We start from the raw sequence: 25,839 nt of genomic DNA, 5'->3' as shown, positions 1-25,839 counted from the left end.
TGGACCATTTACGTGCATTTCCTCATCCTTGAGGAAAAAATTCTATGTCAGTATTTTTAATAGGGAGAGCAATGTGCGTATCTGTTGATATTTAAAAAAAGAGCTGCACGCACCCAGGCATTCACATCCCCGTGCTGCATAATGGGTTTCAAAATAGAAAGGTAGCAGCTAAATTATTCACAAAAGGTATTTCCACACACACATTTGATAAAGTGATTAAAACACTGCAAATATCTATTCAAAGCTTTTAATAAATTGATGGATATGCTAAACATTAAATGACAAGAGGAGCCTAAAAGCTTAAATTGCATAAAATTCAGAGTTGCATTATTCTGAGGAAATAAGTGGGCAAGACTGCCCGCATGGCTGGTCCAGCATTCTGTGGGTCCAGCTGCATGAATCAATGCTGTTGGGCTCCCAGCTGAATCCCAGCTGATTTTGTGCCACTAACCTGGTGGCGATGATCTAATCTGGTTTAAATATCCTCAGGAACAGTTCTGGCTCCTGTGGTGGCCTGGGACTTCCCGAACTCAAGCATCATTCTGAGAATCCCCACTTTGGCTGGTGCCTCAGGCCTTTATATGACTTAAGGAGATTGGGCAAGCATAATATTGGAGGTGCAAGGCTCTCCTTTTTCCTGCCATTCACTTCCCAAGAATGAGTTGCCTGCTTTATCCATCCCATTGGAGAATGCAAGCTGGACAGAGAATGAAAGCCAGTCACCAATTGCATAAAATCCAAATTCTCATACTCATAAGATTTTCCTCTATTACTATTATTATTGGTATTCTTGTAAGAGCTTTTAAGCCCTTTGGGCATCAGATTTGTACTCAAAAGTATGGTATATGCTTACCTTCATGTCAGCTTTTTTTTTTTTTTTTTGTAGGCCAACAGTCAGTTTTAGAAAAATAGCTAACATATTTGATTTTTTGCTTGGGTTACTTCGACCTGATGAGGCAAGTAGACTTGTCATTCCTATTTTAAATGTGAGAAAACTGAGGTTCAGAGAGGTAACTAAACTGATCAACGTCACAGTATTAGTTTTCTGGAGCTGCTGTACTGAAGTTCCACAAACTCGATGGCGTCAGACCACAGAAATTCATTGCCTCCCAGTCCTGGAGGCTAACGGTGTGAAATGGAGGTGTCAGTGTCTGAACCCTGTAGGGGAGTTCCTCCTCGTCTCTTACTAGCTTCTGGCAATTCCAGGTGTTCCCTGGCCTGTGGGTACCTGACTCCAACCCTCCTTCTTCCCACTCATCCTCACAAAGTGTTCTCACTCTGTGTGTCTGCGCCTTCATGTGGCTGTCTTCTTACAAGGACACCAGTCACCAGTCATATTGGATTAGAAGCCCAGCCTCCGCCAGCAATTGTTCGAGCAATACTTTAGGTCAGTTTCATAACATTCCAGTGTATTTCTTTTCATACCTTCGGGCCTAGGAAGGGACAATGAACATAAATATTACATAAGATGAATGAAAAAAACCCATAAAATTAACACAGACAATGATGATAGGGGATTCTCCAAACATTTACTGATGCATACTTTTGTTTCCTTCTTTAACGATAATAACTAATCTTTATCTAGTAGTCACTGTACACAAGCATTTTACTAAATACTTGAAAAATAAAAGGCATGGGCCATTTGGTCATTACCATAATCTCATGAGGGAGGGAACATTATTGCTTTCATTCTGTAAATGTAGACACTCAGATTTAGAGACACCAGTTGACTTACTCAAGGTCATAAAACTGAGTTTCAAGCAATCTCCAGAACCCAGTCTCTGAACCATCTTGATCCTTGCCTTTCTCTTCCCAAGATTAAAAATATCGATGACAGTTTTAATCAACATGCCCAAACAGTGAAAGAAAGAGAGAGAGAGGGAGAGAGAGAGAGAGAGAGAGAGAGAGAAGAAGAAGAAGGAGGAGGAGGAGGAGGAGGGAAGGAAGGAAGGAAGGAAGGAAGGAAGGAAGGAAGGAAGGAAGGAAGGAAGGAAGGAAGGAAGGAAGGAAGGAAGGGAAGGGAGATCCCTGAAATCCAATATCCCAATATTTCACTGGGGTTCAATTGAAGTCTTATTTTATCAAGATTATAAGAATGTTTTTCTGGTTCACCCTAACAAAATTATTCCCAATTAGAGAAGAGTTCTGTATGCTGTCTTGTCTAAGCTCTGTCTAATCACAAAAGAATAATGAATCCTAGGTATTTAAAGGCTTTCTTTTACACAGGCCTATAAAGGTCTAATAAAATAATAACTAAACACCCTGAAAAAACTTCACACAGTTACACTACAGTCGATGTAATATGGCAGGATAATGAGGTTATATTTAACTTTCTCTCCAACATGTCAGTATAACTCTTAGCCACCAGTGCGTAGTTCAGGTAACATTTATCCGGGTCTTAGTCTTCTCCCTTTTCTTACTGAGCTGCCTTCCTCTGTATCATAATGTGGCCTCCTGCTGATACTCTAATTGATAACTTTCTTCTGTATCAGTACTAAAATACTAACTGCAAGAAATCTTCATTCTCTCTGCAGCTTCTCAAATTCCACTAACGATATGTATGGACAGTCTGACTTAATTATGAGCTCATCTACAGCTAGCGATCTTTCTCACCTATTTATATCACTTCTGCTGTTGCAATTACATTGATTTTATGCATCCTCCTCTTGCCTTCTGGACATTAAAATATGCTCCAAGGGTATGCTGTCTTTTTGGTCACTGACATTGAAAGAAAAAGTCTCATTTGGCCACATAACCACCTTGGCCAAATTCTGCTCTTCTAAATGTCTTAGTCTGCCAATTCTCACTAGTTTATATGTGATGAAATATGAAAGTTATATACAAAAATTTTGTATAAACTTATTTTCACTGGTTCTTTGAACAATAGTTGATTGACTTAAATTAAATAGACCAAAATCCCATTATATAATCAGCTCCATTTCTAAACTTGATTATTTAATGTGGTTATATGTTTTAAATTGTGTTTAGTTACACCTTTTCTTTTTATTGAATTTATTGAGGTGACACTAGTTAACAAAATTGTACAGGTTTGGGGTGCACAATTCCACAACACATCATCTGTACACTGTATTGTGTGTTCACCCGCCCAAGTCTGTACTACAAATATCTGATAACACAAACTTGAAACTTAACAAGCAAATCTTCCTCTTCTAAATATAATAAATTAAAATTTTTAATAAAAATGTCAAGTTGTCTCAAACATTCTCATACTAAGTATATGGTTAATAAAATTCCCTGACATGCTTTGCTTCAAAAAAGTAAGACTTTTAATATGGCTTCAGATTATTAATACCCTGATTCTTTCCCCTTTAATACAAAGATGCCACACCATGTTCTATTATCTCTATACTTGTTTATTTAATGCAATTAAGAAAACATATTTCCCACAGAACATGGAGAAGGTTAGTTATGGTTACTGCTCAGTGAAAGATTTAAGACTGAAGCATGGGATCAAAGATGAAGTTTAGGATGCTTTTATCTGAGTCACACAAATGCAATGAGCTGTTTTTAAAGGTCATTGTGCCAACAGGAGACTCCAGGTCGATACCGTACAGTTGGAACTGAGTTTAATAACCTCTGCCTCCTGAGTGTTTATGCCATTCATAATTCATTCATTCTTTAAGCTCTCTTAATTTTAGCACCTGATATCTGTTATCAGAATTCTGTACTTTTATTCCATTTGCAGACAATTTCCTATAGCCTTTATTGGGGTGCTATAAATTTCTTCACTGCCTGATTGGGGTCTATGTTCTGGCCATGCTATTTTTGTCTGATACAGCTTTTGGCCATAACTTTATGTTCATCTTTTTTACTTTTACCTCTTTATCAAGATATAGTTTACATACCATAGAATTCACATATTTAAAATGACAAATTCAGTATGTTTAATATGTTCACAGATACGTGCAGCCATCACCACAGTTTTGAATATTTTAATCACATCAAAAAAAAGAACCACCCCCCTCCCCGGTGTGTGGGTGGCTCAGTGGATTGAGCACTGGCCTGAGAATTAAAGGGTCACCAGTTCAATTCCCAGTTCGAATACATGCCTGGGTTGCAGACCATGTCCCCAGTAGGGGACACATGAGACATCAACTACACATTGATGTTTCTCTCCTTCCCTTCCCCTCTCTAAAAATAAATAAATAAATAAATAAAATATTTTAAAAAGAAAAAAGAAAGAAATCCTGTAGCTTTTAGCTATCACCATCCCACCCCAACACTCCTTCACACTCCAACCCCTTCCCAGCCCTAAGCAACCATTCATCTATTTTATGTCTATAGTCTTTCACATTTTGGACTGTCATATGGATTGAATCATATAGTATGTCATCTGTTGTGTCTGGCTTAGATAACAAGAATGCAACATTACCAGCCTGGGACAGCCTGTAAAAAAAGAGAAGCTTTGCTGCCAGAGAAGGCTAGACTTGATTTAAAGTAAGACCGAAATGCCATGACTTTTCCAGCTAAAAGTGATGGCATGGGATTGGAATGAACGGGTTTGCTGGAACAAGATTGCAGTTTTAGGTTGGGTGAGTGACTAGCCAGAAAACTGAACAGGGAGATCCTGGAAACAAGAGAGTCATAGATAGCTTTAGATAAGTTCTCCACTGTATCACTGAAATACTGTGGATGCATCGAGAGACTTGAGAGAGACTGGCATAAAGTGCAAGCAAATGAAGAGTTGGGAACTGATTACAAATTTGAAATTAGGTATTCTACGGTCCACACAAAGATCGCTTCAGGACAGGATAGAAGCCTTATGGTCTTGAGATGTTCACAGTAGATTTGTGATGTTAGAAGAAAGAATAAGTAACTTTGAACATACATAATAGGAATCATCCAATCTAAAGAAATAAGAAAAATAAACAAAGTATCCGAGATTTTTGGAACATTATAAAGCATTCCAACATATGTATAACAAGAGTCCAAGAAAGAGAAGAGAGAGAACATAGTTCTGAAAATGCATATGAAGAAATAATAGCTGAGAACTTCCTAATTTGCTAAAAAATCAAATAAACATTAACCTACAGATCCCAGAAGCCCAATGAACCTCCAGAAGGATAAACACAAAGAGACCTAAACGCAGACATATTATGTCAAACTGCTGAAAGGGAAAACGTTGAAGGTAGCAAGACAAAAGGATGCATCCCATGCAGGAAACAAGACAACAGGCACTTTCTCAGCAGAAAGACTGGATGTCAGAAAACCATCAAATAGCATATTCAAAGCACTGAAAAAAAAAAAAAACACTGGCAACCAGAAATTCTCCAGCAAGTGAGATTTTCCTAGAAATGAAGGTAAAATAAAAACATCTTTACTTGAGAAAATCCGAGAGGATTTGTTTATCTTTACTACAAGAAATACTAAAAGATGGCCTTCAGGTCAAAAGGAAATGACACCAGATGGTAACCCAAAAGAGCACTACAAATTGTAAATATGTAAGCCAGTATATTTTTAAAAACGCATATGCACATATTCTCTTTTCTTCTCCTAGTATCTTAAAAAAAAAAAATATCATCATACAAATCAATAACTAAAACGATATTGTTCAGCTTATAACATGTACACATGTAACATATATGACAATAACACAATAGTTAGAAAAGTTCATGGAACTATATTGAAATGCATTTACCATATTTACTAAACAACATATATTTACTAAGTATATTTATTGGAACTTCCCTAAAATAGATTGTGATAGGATACATTCACATATGTTAATGCCTAGAATAACTACACAAATACAAAAAAAATTAGTTAAAAATTCACAAAGAAAGTAAAATAATCCAGTAAAAAATACTTGATTAAAATAAAGGAGGAAGTAAAGAAGGAACAGAGAAACAAAAAGACAGGAGATAGCCCTGGCTCATGGGGCTCAGTGGACTGAGCGCCGGCCTGCAAACCAAAAGGTCTCTGGTTCAATTTCCTGTCAGGGCACATGCCTGGGTTGTGGGCCAGGTCCCCAGTCTGGGGCATGGAAGAGGCAACTGATAGATGTTTCTCTCATGCATTGATGTTTCTCTCTTCTTTGTAACTCCCTTCCCCTCCCTCTAAAAATAAATGAAGAAATCTTTTAAAAAATACATGAGATGTGTAGAAAACAATAGTAAAATTGAAGGTTTTACTATTTAATAGTAAAATTGAAGGTTTTACTAACATATCAAATAGTTACATTAAATTTAAGTGGGCTAAACACTAATCAAAAGGCAGTGATTATCAGAATGGATTAAAAGCAGAAGTTTGACTGTATGCTATTTACAAGAGACACATCAGTAGATTTGAAGATACAGATAGGCTGAAAGTAAGAAGATAACAAAAGGTATACTATGCAACAGGAACAATAAAAAAAATAGAAGGAGCTATGTCATTAAAAAAAAAAAAAAGATTTTATGGCAAGTAATATGACCAGAGACAAAGAGGGACATTTTACAATGACAAAGAGTTCAGACCTTGAAAAGATATAAAAATTATAAATGTATATGTACCTAACAGCAGATCTCCAAAATACACAAAGCAAAAACTTACAGAATTCAAAGGAAGAATAGGCAATTCAACAACTATAGTTGGAGATTTTAATACTTATCACCAGAAATGGAGAGAACAACTAGAAATAACATCATTAAGGGTATAAAAGACTTAACCAACACTATCAAACAACTTGGCCTTGTGCTATGTACAGAACATGCCATGCAACAGCAGAGTTCACATTCTTTTCAAGCACACAGAACATTCTCTGGAGTCGGCCATGTGCTGAACTGTAAAAAAAGTCTCAAATTTAAAACAACTGAAATCATACAAAGTATGCTCTCCAACCTCAATGGAATTAAATTAGGAATCAACAACGGAAAAACATTTGGGAATTTCCCAAATAATTTAAAAGTAAACACTATATTTTTAAATACGCTGAAAAAGAAGTCACAAAGGAAATTAGAAAATATCTCAAACTACATAAAAATAAAAACATAAAATATCAGAAATCTATGGGATATATTTGCAGTGGCTACACTTCAGATGAATAGTCAGAGACCTGGAAAAACGAAGTTGGAGAATCAGTGACAGAAATGATGCGTACACTTTCAGAGTATTTGTTACATGTGATTGTAGCTGCAAGGAGGGTGGCCATTATCAAATAATCGGGTAGCTGCAGCTCACCCTGTGATGTCAACTTCTTTTTGTAGTCACCCCCTTCTTACAAGGAAGTTTATAAACAAATTGACCAGGTTGCATCAATAGAGGTCATCGTGGGCTCACGTTCATATATTCCCTCTTTTCCCAGCTAATCATGTGCTCTTGAGTTTACATATGGTGCCTTTTTTTTTTAATCCTCACTCAAGGACATGCTTATTGATTTTAGAGAGAGGGAAAAGGAGAGAGAGAGAGAGGGAGAGAAACATCAATGCGAGAAACATCGATTGCTTGCCTATTGCACTCACCTGGTACAGGAACCAAACCTGCAAACTAATTCTGTGCCCTGACTAGGAATTGAACCCACAGCCTTTTGGTTTATGGGACAACGCTCCAACCAACTAAGCCACACCCACCAGGGCACGTTTACTTATGGTGTCCTTTGACCAGTAACAGGCATAAGATCCTATGTTACCAAATCTAGTATTTTCTTTTGGGGTTGGTTTCTTTCTTTGAACTTGTGAATATACAGTCTTCTCCATCCTCAAGGTCATAAAAATAATCACACATTCACTTAATTTTCCTTCAAGTTTTATAATAGCTTCATCAAAATATTACTTTATGCTTAACTTAAAGTTTAATTAAATACTGTGTCCTATGGTACTACTGGATAAAAGCATTCATTATTACACGGACTCAAATAAGAATCCAATTTTATTGCCCTGAAACACTTATGCATATTTCTAAAGCTTAAAATAGAACAATTTGTCATGCCTTCTGATGTTAAAATTGTAAATAGCTTGTAATACACCACAACACATTGGGTCACAATTTCTTTTACATTGTTCTTTCTTCACCTTTTCTCCATGTACTTGTCACATGCCAGATTAATCTCCGAACAGTGTTTCTACAGTATTTAATCTTTACCCCTTGTCATTGCTGATTTAGATAAGTATAAATAATTTACCCACCCGAGAACCTAGTCTACAACTCACATATGCTTGCAAAGCCAGTCCTTAAATAAATTTTGTGACCATTTTTCCACACTCACTAGAAATAAGCAGAATGAAAATAACTGGTAGAATATTTGGGCGCATAGGTAAACACGGCTCACCTCCTTGCATAACTGCATCAACATTACAACTGAAATACAGAGCAGCCATCACTCAGAACTGTCAGAAATCGAGGTGAGTAGAAGTCTGACAACTACAAAATTAAGAGAACCATATCCATCAAGACTGGGAGGAGGGGCACAAACACGGAACAGGCTGGGCCCACATCCACATGTGGTGGATAAAAATTTGGGAAGGATATCTTGTGAACAAGGAGTCCTAGCCCTGCACCAGGCCCCCCATAGTTCCAGTGCCAGGAAGGTAAGTCCCCACTACTTCTCAGAAACCAGCAGGGACTGAGTAGGTAGAAGAAACTTCTAGAGTCCCAAGCAGTTCCCCTTACAGAACCCACACATGGACTTACCCAGACTCACTCCCTCTGAGCTCCAGCATCACCAGGGTAGCAGCTTGAAAGGCACCAGTGGCACACACCGGGGAACTGACGTGTCTGGCATCCAGATGGGAGCTGGGGGACAGTTTTCTCCCAGATAAAAAAGCTGGCAGAGGCCATTGTCACTTGTCTGAGTCCTCCCCCAACTGAGCCACAGAGCCAGCAGGTGGGTGTCATATCTGAGACTCCATCAACCTAGCTAACACTGTTTGTCTCACCCTAGAAATCCCCTGAGGCTCAGTCCCACCCAATTCCCGGGACCACCCAAACTGTAAACTATAACTTTTGCACATGAATGGCTGCTTGGCTCTTGCTTCAGAACTTCCTAAATCCTACCAAACAGTCAACAGCTAAGTGGCCCCAGGCCCAGCACTAGTTGGGCACATTGTAATTAAAATGCCAATGGTTAAAGATAAAGAGAGAATCTTAAAAGCAGCAAGAGAAAAGACATTAGTTACTTACAGGGGAGTTCCCATAAAATTGTCAGCTAATTTTCCAAATGAAACTTTGCAGGCTAGAAGGGATTGGCAAGAAATATTCAAAGTCATGAAAAGCAGGGACCTACAGCCAAGACTGCTCTAGTCAGAAAAGCTATCATTTAGAATGGAAGGGCAGATAAAGAGCTTCCCAGACAAGAAAAAGCTAAAGGAGTTCATCATCACCAAGGCATTATTATATGAAATGTTAAAGAGACTTATTTGAGAAAAAGTAGATCAGCCCTGGCTAGTGTGGATTCATGGACTGAGTGCCAGTCTGTGAACCAAAGTCACCAGTTCGATTCCCAGTCAGGACACATACCTGGGTTGTGGGCCAGATCCCCAGTAGGGGACACTTGAGAGGCAATCTCACATTGATGTTTCCCTCCTTTTCTTTTTTCCTCCATTCCTATCGCTCCAAAAATAAATAAATAAAATCTTTAAAAAAATAGAAAAGCAAAACTATGAATAATAAAATTGCAATAAATACATATCTATCAACGGTTGAATCTAAAAAACTAACTAAGCAAATAAGAAGAACAGAGACAGAATCATGGATACGAAGAGCATTTTTTATAGTTCTAGGTAGGAAGGGAGTATGGGGGAAAGAGTGAAGAGGTGAAGGGATTAATAAGTACAAATAAGTAGTTACAGAATAATCATGGGGATGTAAAGTACAGTACAGGAAATGGAGTAGCCAAAGAACTTACACACATGACCCATGGACATGAACAATGGTGTAGGGATTGTCTGAGGAAGTGGGGGATGCTGGGTGAAAAGGGACAAAGGGGGAGAAACTGGGAGCACAGTAATACCACAATCAATAAAATGTAATTTTAAAAAACTAAAACAAAATATTTGGATTTTCTCTGCCTACAGCTGTGTTCCTACAATTTTTAAAAAGATTTTATTTATTTATTTTTACAGAGGGGGAAGAGAGGGAGAAAGAAAGGGAGAGACACATCAGTGTGTGATTGCCTCTCACACGCCCCCTGCTGGGGACTGGGCCTGCAGCCCAGGCATGTGCCCTGACTGGGAATCCACCAGGCAACCCTTTGGTTCACAGGCCAGTGCTCAATCCACTGAGCCCCACCAGCCAGGGCTGTTCCTACATTTTTTTTTAAATGTTATCATCTCAGACAACAATTTGAGAGTTGCACTTTTCTATTGAAAGAATGTGTCCTCCACTTCACCCCCAATTTTTCTGAAGCTTCCAAAATATTCATATACTGCTCCTTAGATCTCAGAAAAAATTAAAAGCTTCCACAGGCACTTTGATACCTTTTGGATTTCTAACAGCTTGGAATTCATACTGACTGATTTCTACATCCAGGTACTATTTAGTATGTTTTCTTCTTAAGGTTAAGATTTTGAGCCCCAACTGCTGTGACTCATTGGGTTCAGGGTTGTCCCTCAAACCAAAAGGTCACTGGTTCAATTCCCAGTCAGGGTACATGCCTGGATTGTAGGCTAGATTGTCGCTGGGGGCTTGTGAGAGGCCACCAATCACACATCAATGCTTCTTGCCCTCTCTTCTCCCATCTCTAAAAAATAAATAAATAAAATCTTTTTTTTAAGTTGAGATCTTGAAAAAAAAGCTAAAATGAGAATATACTTTTTAAAAAAGTATGCAATTATACCTAAGGGACTAGGAAAACAGAATGTATCTCCCAAAATGCACTGAATTATCATGCAAATGGTTATTTTCAGAAAGAAACTATATATTACATGCAATATATGATAAATATATACCACATGTTCTACTATATATTATAGTGATAATTGTGAAACTGCAGGACTGTGCAGGTTCCACTCTGCAAATTGTGAAACCACAGGACTCTGCAAGTTCCACAAGATCAATATTATCTATTTTTTAATTTATTTATTTTCCAGTTACAGTTGGCATATAATATTATATTAGTTTTAGGTATACAGTATAATGGTTAGAGATTTATATAACTTACCAAGTCACCCCCTTCACAAGTCTAGTGCCCATCTGACACCATACATAGTTATTACAGCATTATTGACTAAATCCCGTATGCTGTACTTTACTTCCCTATGACTATTTTTGTTACTGGCAATGTGTACTTCTTAATCCTTTCACCTTATTCACCCATCCCTGTAACTAGCAATCATCACTTTGTTCTCTGTATCTCTGAGGTTGTTTCTGTTTTGTTTGCTCATTTGTTTTTTAGATTCCACATGTAAGTGAAATCAAATAGTATTTGTCTTTCTCTGTCTGATTTATTTCATTTAGCACAGTACCCTCTAGGGCCATCCATGGTGTTGCAAATGGCAAGATTTAATTCTTTTTATGCCTGAGTAATACCCTATTATATATATAGTTACCACATTTATATTTAAATATACTGTAATTTTTTAATGATATTGTATTGAAAGTATAAAACTTAGCTTGATGGAAGAATGAAACAAAAGAAGGAATGTGCATAAAAATTGCCAGAATGTATATTTTATTTTACAGAAGATTTCTTCTTACTCAGTTTTTAGAGAAGAAAAATATTTACTTCTTGTTTTAGCAAACAGGAATTGTCACAGTCCTCCTTCTCCTCATTGGCCATAGACTGGCCTTTCTTGTAATCCCTCTGTTATCAGAGCAGCTTTAAGGCCCTTTCCCAGCCAGCAGGAAACTATGGTGGTATCAGTACCACCACTGACAAAGTGAGAGAGGAGAAAACTGTGTAAGATTTGGTTTCTCAGCCCACATGCAATCAGGCTTAAATCATATGACTTGTGATAGAGGAGTTGTCAGTCTGTATAACACTTCTTTTCTTCCGTTTTCTGTAATACTCTTTCCCGACCAATTTTTAATACAGGATACCTATTTTCTAACTTTCATCAACTGGGAATAGTTTTCATTCTAAGTTTATGATTTATACAGCAAAAAAATCATTATCAGACCATTGCTAGAAGATATTTAGTTATTCCCAAAGTCTTAACTACATTTCCACAATTTTTTATTATATTTTGCTTTTTTTCAAAAGTTAAAATCAGCCCTGACTGGTGTGAGTCAGTGGATTGAGTGCCAGCCTGAGAACCAAAGGGTTGCCTGTTGGATTCCCAGTCAGGGCACATGCCTGGGTGGAAGGCCAGGTCCCCGGCATGGGACGTGTGAAAGGCAACCACACATTGATGTATCTCTCCCTCTCTCTCTCCCTCCCTTTCTTCCCCTCTCTAAAAATAAATACGTAACATCTTTTTTTAAATCATGTCTTTTGAGATAGTTCTGCACATCAAAAATTGAAGTTTTCCACTGATAACACATTTAAGGTTTGTGCCGTAGGGAAGGAATGCTTCCTAAGAATCAGACCAGTCAGTGACTTATCTCTATAATCATTAATGGCAAGTCTGACAATGTTTGCCAATAAGACTTTATTGTAGTCTCAGCTTCATGATGCATTTTCCTACCCTAGCTATCTTGGGCACGCTGAAAAGATGCATATGGGAACAGTAAAATTTGAATCAAAGTAATTACATTTTGAAGATTTGGGATCTTTATTACAATTACAAAAAGCCTATAATACAGTTTATTATTCTCCTATTTCACGTCTTTGACTTGTTATCCTATAGATTGCTCTACTGATTTATTCCACAGATTGCTTTAAAAAGGGCAGCATCTGTAATATTCATTTACAAATTACCACGTCTTATTGTCAGTATCTTCTAAAATATTATTCTCAGCATATGTGATTCATGACGACAGGCAGATGGTAAATTTCCCTTTGGCAAAATACATAGAAACTCTTTCATTCTGTCATCCTTTTGCAACTTCTTCCTGTTACTAGCTCTTGCTGCTCACAAATTGGATGAGAGGATGCTTTTAGGAGTATGATACTTGGAAGAGGGAAGATAAATTCTTTTTTCTTGATTATGGTTCAGTTATGTGCGCAGCAGCCATACATCACTGAAATGTTAAAGGTCACACGACTACCAGCGTGTCGCATATGCTCTCTTCATTTGTTCTGCAGAAGCTACAGCTATGCATTTAGCTGGCGAGTTAAATCACGCCCTTTTCGGTTAGGTCACTTAATAGCATTCAGAGGAAGGAAGCACCTCTGAGGATCACCATTAAAAACCATTTTACAGACAAGGAAGCCAGAGACCAAAATCATCTTGGAGTCAAAACTAAATGATGGGAAGGCAGTATCGTCAGCAGGTAAAAAGTTTTAAGAAATGAGCAGTATCAGCCTTATCAAAAGAAGCCTGGAAGCCCCACATTTTTCTTTAGAAATGTACCTGGGAATCAGCATTTCCTTGTCACTTTCCTGACTTGGCTGGTTAAGAACATAAAAGGTTAAAAATGTATATACATGCCCTGGGTGGTGTAGCTCAATGGATTGAGTGCAGGCTGCAAACCAAAGTGTCGCAGGTTCGATCCCAGTTAGGGTACATGCCTGGGTTGCAGGTCATGACCCCCAGCAATCGCACATTGATGTTTCTCTCTCTCTCTATCTCCCTCCCTTCCCTCTCTAAAAATAAATAAATAAAATCTTTTAAAAAAAGATGTGTTTCTGACAAGAAATCTTAATCAAAATAGATTAATTTTAAAAAATGTACCTACACAGGAATTGCTGTTGCTCACTCTGTCTCAGGGTGGAGAAGCTTCCCCCCTCTGACTAAAGACCCCAGGGCTTTATTCTAGCTTCAACAAAACCAACATGGAAGTCTCAGTGGTTTCCGAAAACACAAACCCTGAACAACCTTTGCTAATATTTCAGTTTGGTTCTAGATCAGTTTCCTAAAAACCATTAACAAAGGACTGGTTTACCAATATTAGGTTTGAAGGATCTTTATAGGGAATATAGTCAATAATATTATAATAACTATGTATAGTGCCAGGTGGGCACTGGAAGTATCGGGGGGACCACTTCGTAAAGTATATGATTGTCTAACCCACTGTGCTACCCATGTGAAGCCAACGCAAACTATTACTGGAAGTAAACTGTAATTGAAAAAATAAGTAAAGTAAATAATGAATCAGGATAAAATAGTCCCCTAGGGATCCACATTCAAGTAAGCCCCTTTATCGCCCCTCTCCCTGTTCTGGGGCAGGGCAAACTGAACATCCCTCAGAATTTCATTATGAGTGTTTTACAGAAAGAACTACTGTAGTTAGGACAGTGAAAAACCGCTGAAGTGAATAATTAATGGAAACAGGTAAGTAGCTAAGCTGGCTTTCAGACTAAGGGCTGCCTTTGTGTTCTTACCAATCCTAGGATGCGCCCAGGGACAGAACTGGGTGAGACCTCTACTGGACGGCAACTTCCAGTCACAGCCATGAGGTGGCACCTCCCAGCTCCCCTCCCTGCCCCTCCCCAGACAGCACAGACAGCCAACACCTAGCAGGGTCAGCCGCTGGCTGGCGAGGCTTTGTGGAGAGTAAAATGCGGTGAATCAGACAGCTGCGAATTAGAATCTTAGGGCCAGGGGACCCTGGGGACAGGTGTGCTGCCAAATGTGCAGATCCAGCCCTGCTGGGAAATTTCTCCTTGGGTCTAATCCTTTGTTTTGTTTCTCTCCTATATTTATAATACTTTGGGGATCTGTGTTGTGCTTTTTGGTGTGCAAACGGTTCTTCATGTGCTTGTCTTCTAAGCCTCAGAAGAATCCTATGAATTGGGTGTTATGTTACCCCTAGAGGAGAGAGTGATGCTCAGTCCGTGGTAACTTGCTCAGTTTCAAATACTCAGTGACTGCTCGGCCAGGGACTTGACCTAGATTTTTGAATCGGTATCTTATGCCATGTTGACCATGTCAAACCACCTGTTATTAGCATTGGTAGAGACACAAATACATTAACTGTCACCCTCCACTCAATTTCTACAAAGCACCAAGGTAACATCTGGTCCTGTAAAAGGCAATCAGTGCTTCATACTGTCTTCCTCTGGGAAACTTACTGTATGTAGTAGCTGATTAAAAGTTCTAAGAAGTCCTGAAGGGAAGAAAACCTGTTTCACCTTGCTTTTTCCAGCATTTCCCTAAGTTTTTACTCCATAGAATAATTTTTTTTCTGTTTAATATGCATCAACATGTTCCATAAAAGGCTTCTTAGGTAGCACTGTCAGTAAAATACAGGTCTCCTAGTTAAATTTGAATTTCAGATTTTAAAAACATTATTTTAAGAATATAAGTATATTCCAAATATTGTATGGTGCATACTTAAACAGAACAATTACTTGTATTTTTTTAATCTGAAGTTCAAATTTAACTGGTGTCTTCTATTTTTATTTGCTAAATCTGGCAACCCTAACCTTGATCTTTCCTGGTTACTGTCTTTCCTTTTCTGTAGGGACTCAATAAATAATAAAATGTAAGAAGAGACGTTCTAAAGCATACCTACAATTTTATTTATTTTACTGTACCGTATAATTATTAGAACAGGAAGTGTGAGGGCGATTAGTGTTATGCAGTAATGAAGAAAATAAATCAGCCATAATATCAGTACCATAGAACAAAGTAACTCTACACTTTTGAAATATAAGTTGGAGTTATAACGATGGCTTCTTTTCCCACAAATGTCCTTTGAGCATTTGAATCCTAGAATAGAATCATGGAGCAAATTCAAGCAAGCTGGCTGAAAAATGGGAGCTGGTATGACTTGGCCTAAAATATGTCCGTGGCACCATTCTCGGTGTGCCCTCATTATCTCCAGATGAATGACCTGCCAGCACCTCAGTCCCGCAGCACTCCCCTCCCAGGACCCCAGTTTAGAAACCCCTGTTGTCTTTGGCTCGGTTCTTTACTTAGCCCCGCATATCTTATCACTGTCTAAGTCCCAGTCAGTCCTAGCTCCAAAATAACATGTGTCCCTTCCTTCAGGGGCAACGCCACCCACACTTCCCATTTGCAGACCCTCCTTATCTTGTACCTGCACCTCCAGTCTTCGCCCTGCATAGTCTCTCCTTTATACCACAGAGTTGCCTTAAAAATCACAGTTCAAGCCCTGGCTGGCATAGCTCAGTGGATTGAGCACAGGCTGCAAACCAAAGTGTTGCGGGTTTGATTCCCAGTCAGGGTACATGCTTGGGTTGCAGGCCATGACCCCCAGCAACCGCACATTGATGTTTCTCTCTCTCTCTCTCTCTCTCTCCCTCCATTCCCTCTCTAAAAATAAGTAAAATAAAATCTTTTAAAAAATCACAGTTCAAACATCTCTATTCGCTCAGAAACATGCAATGATTCCCTTTGCCTGTATTGGCTAAAGTTTAATAACAGCCCATTGGCCAAAGCAAGTCTCATGGCAAAGCAGAAATTCAAGTGTTAGAAACATAAGCTTCACCTTTGATGGAAAGGGACGCAAAAGCACATTGCAAAGGGGTGCAACATGGAGACAGAAAGAACTTGTGGCCATTTGTGCCATCTAGCTCACACAGATACACACCTGTGTTTCAACAGTCACACTTCCCACCACGCCACACTGCCATTTCAACATGAAGCACACCAACAATGAGTTAGTTCAACTAACTCCTTTATAAGGCCACAAGAATACCAGTAAGCTGGCTTTTGACATAGGGCTTTGTCCCTCGCATCTTTCTTTGGTCTCTGTGGCTCCTCTGACTTGCATTTAATTGGCACATATGTCTCTGGTTGTTACTTGGACTCTGGGATCTTCCTGTCCTTTCCCCTACTTGTGAACTTGACCAAAGTCACATATTGCAGTTTCATCTTCATAAAAAAATTGTTTTAGAAAGATCACTAAGACCCCAATGAATATATGTATAAATAGCATAATTTGTAAGGAGAAGCTTCAACTAGTTAACATATGAGGTCTGTCCAGAAGGTATCCAGCCACATACTAGGAAAAATAGAGACATTTATTGAAGAAGATACAAGATACAGGAAACATTGTACATAGGGCAATGACACTCCAGTCCCCTTCAAAGTAGACACCTTGGGACATCACACAGTTCTTGCAATCTGCCCCACTGTGTTTTCCTGAATCTCACTGACTAGTTTTGGGAAAAGCCAGAAGTCACATGAGCAGTCGTGTTGTGATGAAGCTGCCAATCACCAGTTGCCCATAGCTGCAGCCTTCTGAATCATCTGAATAGTTTCCATGGGGGAATGTTCAAGCTTCATGAAAACCTGGATGCAGATTCATTGCCCTACTCACTCAGTTATTTTGGATGTGATGGCCACACAGTACACATGCTCACTCAGTGGTGTCTACCACCCCCACCAACTAGTAAGTGAAGTCATCATTGTTCACACATGCACATTCCAGTCCACTCTCTTTGACTGCCAGGTTACATCAATGTTGCCCAAACCATTCTCGTTTGATTAACGATGGCTGGATTTTTTCTAGACAGACTTCATATATGTGGGAAAATGTTCAATTTCACTAGTAATTACAGAACTAAAATTAAATCAAGTGATACAATTGCCCCCCACTGCCCTATTTTGCTCCCAGTGATTTGGTTTGTTCCTTGGGGGTTTTAATAAAAAGACCTGGTACCTCAAGTGGAGTATAATTTGGAATGTTCATTTTAGAAAGCTTTTAGCTAATTTGAATCAAGAGAGTCCACTAATTACTATTGTGTGAATCTCTCCCAAGGAGAGAATTCTGTGTATGAAAAAGAGCCATATGCACAAAGATGTTTGTTATGCAATTATTTATATTACCATAAAACTGAAAACAACCCAAAGGTTGGTAATAGTTTTAAGGGAATAACTTAAACCGTTGCATGCTAACTGGGAATATTATACCCTCATAAAATCATATGGTGTGTAAAAATAAAAATAATATACTTATAAAACTAAGTAAAAGAAACAGCTCATAGAATCCCCATGTACTTGTTCCTACATATTAAAATAAAATAAACAAAAACTATAGAATAAATACTGGAATTAACCATATCACAGAGTTAATTATAGTGGTCTCTATACTTGCCATATTATCATTATTAATCATGTATTTCTTTTAAAAAGTGGGATTATCTAAGGTTTTGATTTATCCTATAAAGTTTTCTACTTATCTGTCCCTTTTTGTTTTCAATACTAATACTTATCCCTAATCTTTATCAACTTTATAAATTGGTTATTAAATAAATGTTGAGCACAAAATCTGTTTTCCATGTTTACTTTGCTTTTGAAATTTGACCAGAAATTAGAAATCTAGACAGCTCTTTTTTTTCCCCCCTCATTCGAGGACATACTCACTAATTTTATAGAGTGGGGAAGGGATGGGAAGAGAGGAAGGGGGAGAGAAGCATCGACATGAGAGAGAAACATCAATCAGCTGCCTGCAGTACACACCCCAACAAGGAATCAAGCCTCCAGCCTAAGCATGTGCCCTGACTGGGAATCAAACCCTCCACCTTTTTGTTTATCTGACAACGCTCCAACGCAGTGAGCCACACCAGCCAGGCCCAGCTCTAATTTTATAATGAGATACTGATACTAATATACTTGGGATTTAGGATCTTCACATTGTTAAGTCTCAATACCGATCCCACAGTGTGCACCCCAAATTACATATATCTACCTTCCTAATGGGCAGTGCCTTGGAATGAGATTTGTGATAAACTATATAATTAATGCTATTTAACAGAGGATACAGTTAATGAGAAAAGATGTAAAAATCATGTAGAAAAGTTTAGAACCCAGAGAATGTTTTAATATTTTGATTTTTTTCTTTTTATATAAGTACTTTCCTACCTTTTAGAGTTGGAGTTTAGTGTATATAATTCCCTATTCTATCTCCAATTTGTTTTAAAGTAATTTCTGCCTTTTCAGACATCTTTAACTACCTTTCTACTCTGTTTCAGAGTAAAGTACAAAAACATCAAAAACTATGCACTTTACTCTGAAATAAAGAAACATTGACACTCAGCTAAATCTGATGCCAGAATGCCTTAATGAGCTTGGTTATATGATTTTCAATAATATTTGTCAAGGTTAAATTAATAGCTGAGTAGATCCAGCTGACATACTGAGCAACGGCAAATGTAGTGAGCTGGGTTCTCAGTTGTAGACAGCAGATCCACTTCCGTTTTCATTTCATTCAAGGGGCCTATTGTGGCATGTAGGTAGCCTGGAAAATCACCGGAGGAGCTCTAGAAAGAGACTAGAGACCTGTGTTCCAGCGGTGAGCCTCATCCCACTACCAGCCCCCTCCAGTGTCACTGCACCTGCTGCACTCGGAAAACCGCTGAATCGAATGATGAGCCACCAAGGATGCCAGCTCCGGAGTCACGTTGACTCAGCCACCTTCTGGGCCACAAAATGGATGTCATGCCCTGTGCTCCTTTCCTCACCCAGCTCAGTTCTAAGTCAAAGTGGCTGAGTGAGGCCATGAGTCTCTAAATCACAAGGCTGTTATGGAGCATCGTATTGCTTTTCTTCATAGAAATGTTACTGGATTCCTTCCACTGAGGGAAGAGGGGAGCTGGCCCTGTCCCCCACGCCGTGGTGTGTCAGGTGACCTCCAGGCCCTTGACGAGCCCAGGAAAGATTTCAAGGACAAATCGGAGTAAGAATAAAGCAAGTTTTATTCAGGTAGGGAAAAAGAGCCAGGGCGCAGGTGCTGCTGGGTAAGAAGGAAAAAGTACCTGTCCAAGTGGACGTGGGCCCACTTGAATGTCAGTTGCCCAGTGTGGTCAGTTCTTGGCATTTTATGTGTGTCCAAGGGTGGGCATTGTCTCCGAGCTTTGTGACTCTGAACCCTGACTCCGCGTCCTCATTGGGAAGAAGCTTTGGGTGTCCCAGCATTCCCTGTCTCCCTTTATTCAGTCCTGGAGGTGGGGGCTCTGTGAGAGCGTGTCCGCTCCTACTGCCTCACTCCACTTGTAGGGATTTTTCCTTAACTTCTTCCTATCCTGCCTCAGAAGCAGTCACTCAAATTATGAGTGAAAGGCTAAAACACCGTCTTTGGTAGGGAAGATCACGACTCCAAATTTACCTTACTGTTTCTTTAAGTCTCCTCTGCCCCTAGGGAGGTGAAGCAGGGTAATCTGGGCTCCTTGTATGTTCATTAAAACAGGTTGCATCTCTACTAAAAGTTATTTCTCTGCCTACCAGGATACTGCCTTTTTTCTTGGTAATCATCTCATTAAGTAGATGTTAGCTACCATTTTTCTCTCTATCTCCCTCTTTTTTTTTTTTTCTGTAAATGAGATGAGCCTCAGTATTTCAATTGGCATACCTTGTAACTTATTAGAAATGCACATTCTTGAGCCCTCCCTCCCCCAGATCCATGGACTCAGGCACTCCGAGGTGGGCCTGCCACTCCGTGTTTTCCCACACCTCCCAGGTGGCTGTGATACACACATAAAGTTTGAGAACCACGGCTCTCTTGGGGCAGTGAGGGAAAGAGACACAGTGCAACTGAAGAACCAAGGAGAACCAAGGGTAGTTCTGCTAACACGCGGTGGATCTTGGGTAGACTCTGCCTGTCACCTTTGTAACCCTCATTCCTACCCTCCCTCTGATCTTCCTCAGCAAAACCTGCTGGTTCTTTCCCTTGTTCCTCAGCAAGCTTTTCTCTCCTTCTCTTCCCTATTCCATCACAAAAAAAAAACAAAACAAACCAAAAAAAAACATTCCAACATACTTCACTTTCCTAGGCCAATTACTGATAATCTGGTCTACATAGTGATGAGAGGGCCAATTAGTCCAAATGCATTTTTCTTTTACTGAACAAAAAAAAAAGAGGTAACTGGCTATTTCAAATCATGTAGGAACCGCCACACACAAAGCCCAATTATTTGGCTGAATTTTCCACTTTCCAATTGCTTGTGTTGGTGCTGTGTAGACAAAATCTCAACTAATTACTCTGTAGGCTGCTGGCTCGAACACTATCAACAGAATGTGGAAGTCACATATTGGAAGATGCAGCCAAATGGGGTTCCCGGGAAGAGGAAAGCAGCAGTGGCTTTTTCCCTAAATTTCGGTCTGTGTTTATTCCTAGCAAAAGCTCGTAATGAAAATTGCTGTGTGCTCTTGCTGGCAATCACATGGAAATGAACAGAGCATCGTTGCTTGGCACAATGCAGTTTTTGCTCCCCAGCTCTTGTTCATATAGCATTTTCATCATTTACCAGAACTTTGTTTTTCTAATCACTAGATTGATAGAAATAAATGCGGAATCTCAGGAAGAAAGAAAACGCTTGAAAACAAATAGCCAAGTGCCGCATTTATCACTCCCATTGCTTAATTGATAATCAGTGTGTTTCATTCCGTTTAAAACCAATTATTGTGATTTAGCTGTATGAAAGAAAGCTCTCCTTTTAAGCTACTTGAGGTACTGGAAATAACTTTTAAAATGTCACAATTTAAATAGATTTTTATTAGGCAGATTATGTACAATCAAGCATCAATTCTATCCGGGCAGTTGTCAAGGATCCGCAAAAATATTGTCAGGAGAGTCTTGGGCTGTGATATACGGAGTAGTTTTATTCCTGTCAGTGTCTCTCTGGTTTAAAATGTTTTTAGCACTGATGGACTTATCAATCTTCATCTCCCCTCTCTCAGTCTGTTTTCTAACTCCCCTCAGGGGCACCGACTTCCCTGCCTGAAGGGTCAGCTGGCCACATTTCCTCTGTCACTCTTGACACAGGACAAAGAAGATTTAACAGTCCCGGTTTCTGAGACCCCATGGCCCCCCTGAATTAAAATTCTGGCTTTGGGGACGTAAGAGGAGGCTTTTCCCTAAATTTGGGCCCCTACTTGTGATCTCAGGCCTGGGCTCCTGCTACATTTGCTTTTTCTCATCCCTTTTCCTTGTATTGTTATTATTCCCCTTCACATTTAATTGAGGCTTGCCATGTTTCAGGCATGGTTGAGTAAACCCCCCCCATTGTAAGGTTATAAGTGGGGTCCTGAACATTCGACCATGTAATAACACACACGATTCTTTACGGTTGAGGTTGATGAAGTGATCTGAGCCAGCCACGTCGTAGCCAGGAGCCGGGAGTTCCAAGACCTGGGATATGAGAACCAGTTGGGTTCTATTTCCATTAGTATGGGGCTTTCTTATATTTTCACATTTGTTGTTATCTCAGTTAATTTTCACAAAACACTGTTAGAAAGATCTATCATTCCCACTGACAGATGAGAAGGTTGTGATTTAAAGAGATTGGGTGCCCCGGACACCGATCACTGTCATTTTCACCTCTCGCCCAGATGTGGCTCACTCGAGAGCCCCAGTCTCTCTCGAGAGCCACAGCATCCACCATGCTGTGATCTCCTGTCTCTGTCACTCTCCTTAAAGGCTGAAAGCCTTACCCAGAACTCCAGCCAGGTACAAATCAAAGGCAGCCTTTGCTGATAGCACTAGCAGCTCCCAATAGAACTGCTGTTCTCCCAGTAGAACACTGCCTGCTTCCAGCGACCCCACCGACCAGATTCCTCTGCCTGGATGAGACTACACAACCTCTTCCAGCAACCACCTGCCTCCCTCACTGAGTGGAGCTTAAGTCACACTGGGTGGTGCTGGCACTTAACCCGTGTGACCTTAGCCCAGTAACTTGGCCTCAGTGACCTCAGCTTGTCATCCTGCAAAATGAATATCATGGCAATGGTCATGCACTTTTGTCATACAGCTGACAGAGAGTAGATGTGCAAAAACCCTGCTCTATGCCTAGGTAACTAGGTGGTCAGTCGATGAATGGTACCGTCCTTGTTTTTGCCAGTGCAGATACTAGCTACTCATCCCCCGGTCACTGGGCTTATCTCTTAGTTGCTGAGTAATCATGCCAGGCTCAAGCCTTTGCCTTGACTCTATTTATTCTCTGCTACTAGGGAAAAAAACATCACTCAGGTTCCAAAATAGGCAGTAAGTGTTAAGACTAGTTTCTATCTCTAAATATCATAATATTAACATTTTGCCAATATTCTATGAAATACTTTTTAATAGCTTTAATGTAGGTGATCTAAAATATAGCAAAGTCTTCAAGGGTTTAACTGACAGAAAAGTCTTTTCAATCCACCCTCTCACCCCTCCCCTTCTTTCCATACCTCTCTGGTTTCCTCTTTCTTTCAGTTGTTTTGGTACATCGGACCCAGTTGGGACCTCCCGGACTCAAATGGAGTAGGACGATTTCAAGAGGCCAGGGAACCAATTTTCCCTGATGTCTGGAAAGGTCCATGTGATCCCCCTCAATCAAAACCATGACTGTTTTTAGTTTAAACAAATGTAGCGCTGGAGTTCTTCTATGGGCCCGATCTTATAGAGACGCTGGTATAGCGATATCAATGAACGGATGTTTCCCTGTGTCCTGATGTGCTCTGGAAAGCCTTCAACTTCCAGAATACTCTTCTCCAAACCCAGAGACAGAGAACTGACTCTGTAAAAGAGCTGAGCTCTGATCACAGCAGAGAGAAAACACTGTGGGGGGTGGAGGGTGGCGGTCAGGGGACTTCAGACTGAGCCTCAGCGCACCCCCTGCCTGTGTCCCGCAGATGGAGCCTCCCTGTGCCCGCTTGTATCGTGAAAGAAAGATGTGGATTTTCTAAGGGCCTCTAGAGCCCTCACAGTTTGTGAGTCTATGACTCCAGTTCCTCTCGGGGAGCAGAGAAAAAGAGGCTCAGGAAAAGGGAGAGAGGAGTCCAGACTTGAGAGAATTGATCCAGAGAGTGTATCCTAAAGCTTCCATTACTGGGACATTGCCCCAAGGCAAGGCCTGACTCCACACGGCAAGACCATGTGGTATATCAGAAAGAGGCTCTTAAGTGAGACACAACCACGTATAATTCCCATTTGCAGCCCAGATTTGCTGTGGGGCCTTAGGCAAGCTGCTAACCCCATCTTAGTGCTAGACCTGAAATCCATGCAGACGAGGGCTGCTAATGCTTACCTGCTAGGGCTGTTGTGAGAATTACATGAGAAACTCATGGAAAGTGCCTATTGGATGGCCTCCTAGTGTTCAAAACACACATGGACCCCTTCCTTTCCTTCACTCCCAGTCACTGGAAGGGACAACAGGACAACCTGGAGAGAATCAAGTGGCCAAAGCCAGAATAGTTTGAGCAAGAAAATGGATAATGAGAGTGTTGGATCATAACCCACACAATAAAACAAATACCCATTAGTCCATGCCCCGACAAATAAATAATTGAATATTTAAATAAATTAAGGGCAGCCCTGGCTGGCGTAGCTCAGTGGATTGAGTGTGGGCTGCGAACCAAAGTGTCGCAGGTTCGATTCCCAGTCAGGGTACATACCTGGGTTGCAGGCCATGACCCCCAGCAGCAACCGCACATTGATGTTTCTCTCTCTCTCTCTCTATCTCCCTCCCTTCCCTCTCTAAAAATAAATAAGTAAAATTTTTTAAAAAAGAAGGGTAGCTCTTCTTTACAGAAGCATCCTAATCAATAATATGTAATAATTGTTGTAGACAAGATTCTCTAATGAATGCCTGAATTAGTGAGCAAAATTGGAAGAGAAATAGTCTTAAAATACCTACCTCAAGACACTTATTAATTATAAAAGGAAAAAATAGTAACAATATAGTGAACAATCCCAACAGACACCACCTTCACCAAGTAATTAGAGGTAACATTGCCAGAATTAAGACACTGACATCCTGTGGCCCCTGGCATGATATACTGAGGAGGGCAACCTTCAGTTGTATCCTTCTCCAAACTACCTAACTACATAGGTTGCCTCTCGCACACCCCCAGCTGGGGACCTGGCCCACAACTCAGGCACATGGCCTGACTGGGTACCAAACCAGTGACCTTTGGGTTCACGGGCTGACATTCATTCCACTGAGCCACACCAGCCAGGGTTAGACATAACTCACTTTTATCTCTGAGAATACAGTAGTCCAGTTGGAATTTGGATCTCCAACTTCATGAAAAATAGTGCCTGTTTCTAACTTTAAAATCATCTTGTCATACTCGGAAGGACAGTGCTCCTTAGCAGTTGTAATAGTGGAAGAGATAACAATAAAATTGCAGCATTCCTTTCTCCTCCTCCTTCCACCTCTTCCACCTCTGCTGCGGAAGTGTCGAAAGCATATAACATGAGTGTGAAATAGAAACTTTGCCCTCTGTCATAAAGACATAAAGCCAAATGTTAATTAATCCACCAATGTAAACAGACCCCAGAAATTAGACTGTGGAAGCTGTGGACTCATATGCATAAGGCGTTCCCCACCGCCCCACCCCTCTTTTTCTGGTAAAATAACCTTTTTCTTCTTATATGGAGAATAGGGAACTGATCTCCCTGTTGGGGGATTGGAAAGACACCCAACCTTGGCCCCTCAGGGGCATTCCCAGGACTAGTGCTACATCTTTTCTCTCCGGAATTACAGGCCACAAAGCAGAATATATTCCCGGGCACTGTATGATGCCATCTAACTCACCAGAGAAGAGAAACTTTCAGAGAATGAAGAGAACATAGGGAAAAGCAGATTTGAGACATGGAGAAAGAAGAGATTGGAGGGAAAGTGGAGTAGACAAAGAGCAAAAAAAGAGAAAGAGAAAATTAGAGAGAGTGAGAAAGAAGAGAAGGCCAGACAGGCCGGGGTTTCTAGGGACCTCTGACGCACAAGCCCCCCATCTTTGAAGTCTGCGCTCTTCTGGACTCTCCAGTCTGTGCCCAGAGATCTCCGTTTTCTTCAGCTAGATGAGGCCGTCGTCTGTCACTGTGCAAAAGGACCATCTTATTAGTCAATTACACCTCAGTGAAGCTGGGGGCGGGGGCGGGAATAATTTAAATTTCTTAATGAGGCAATAAAAGAAT

This window comes from Phyllostomus discolor, chromosome 10 (assembly GCF_004126475.2).
Source record: "Phyllostomus discolor isolate MPI-MPIP mPhyDis1 chromosome 10, mPhyDis1.pri.v3, whole genome shotgun sequence".
Taxonomy (NCBI): Eukaryota; Metazoa; Chordata; class Mammalia; order Chiroptera; family Phyllostomidae; genus Phyllostomus; species Phyllostomus discolor.
Note: the sequence above shows the minus strand (reverse complement) of the source record.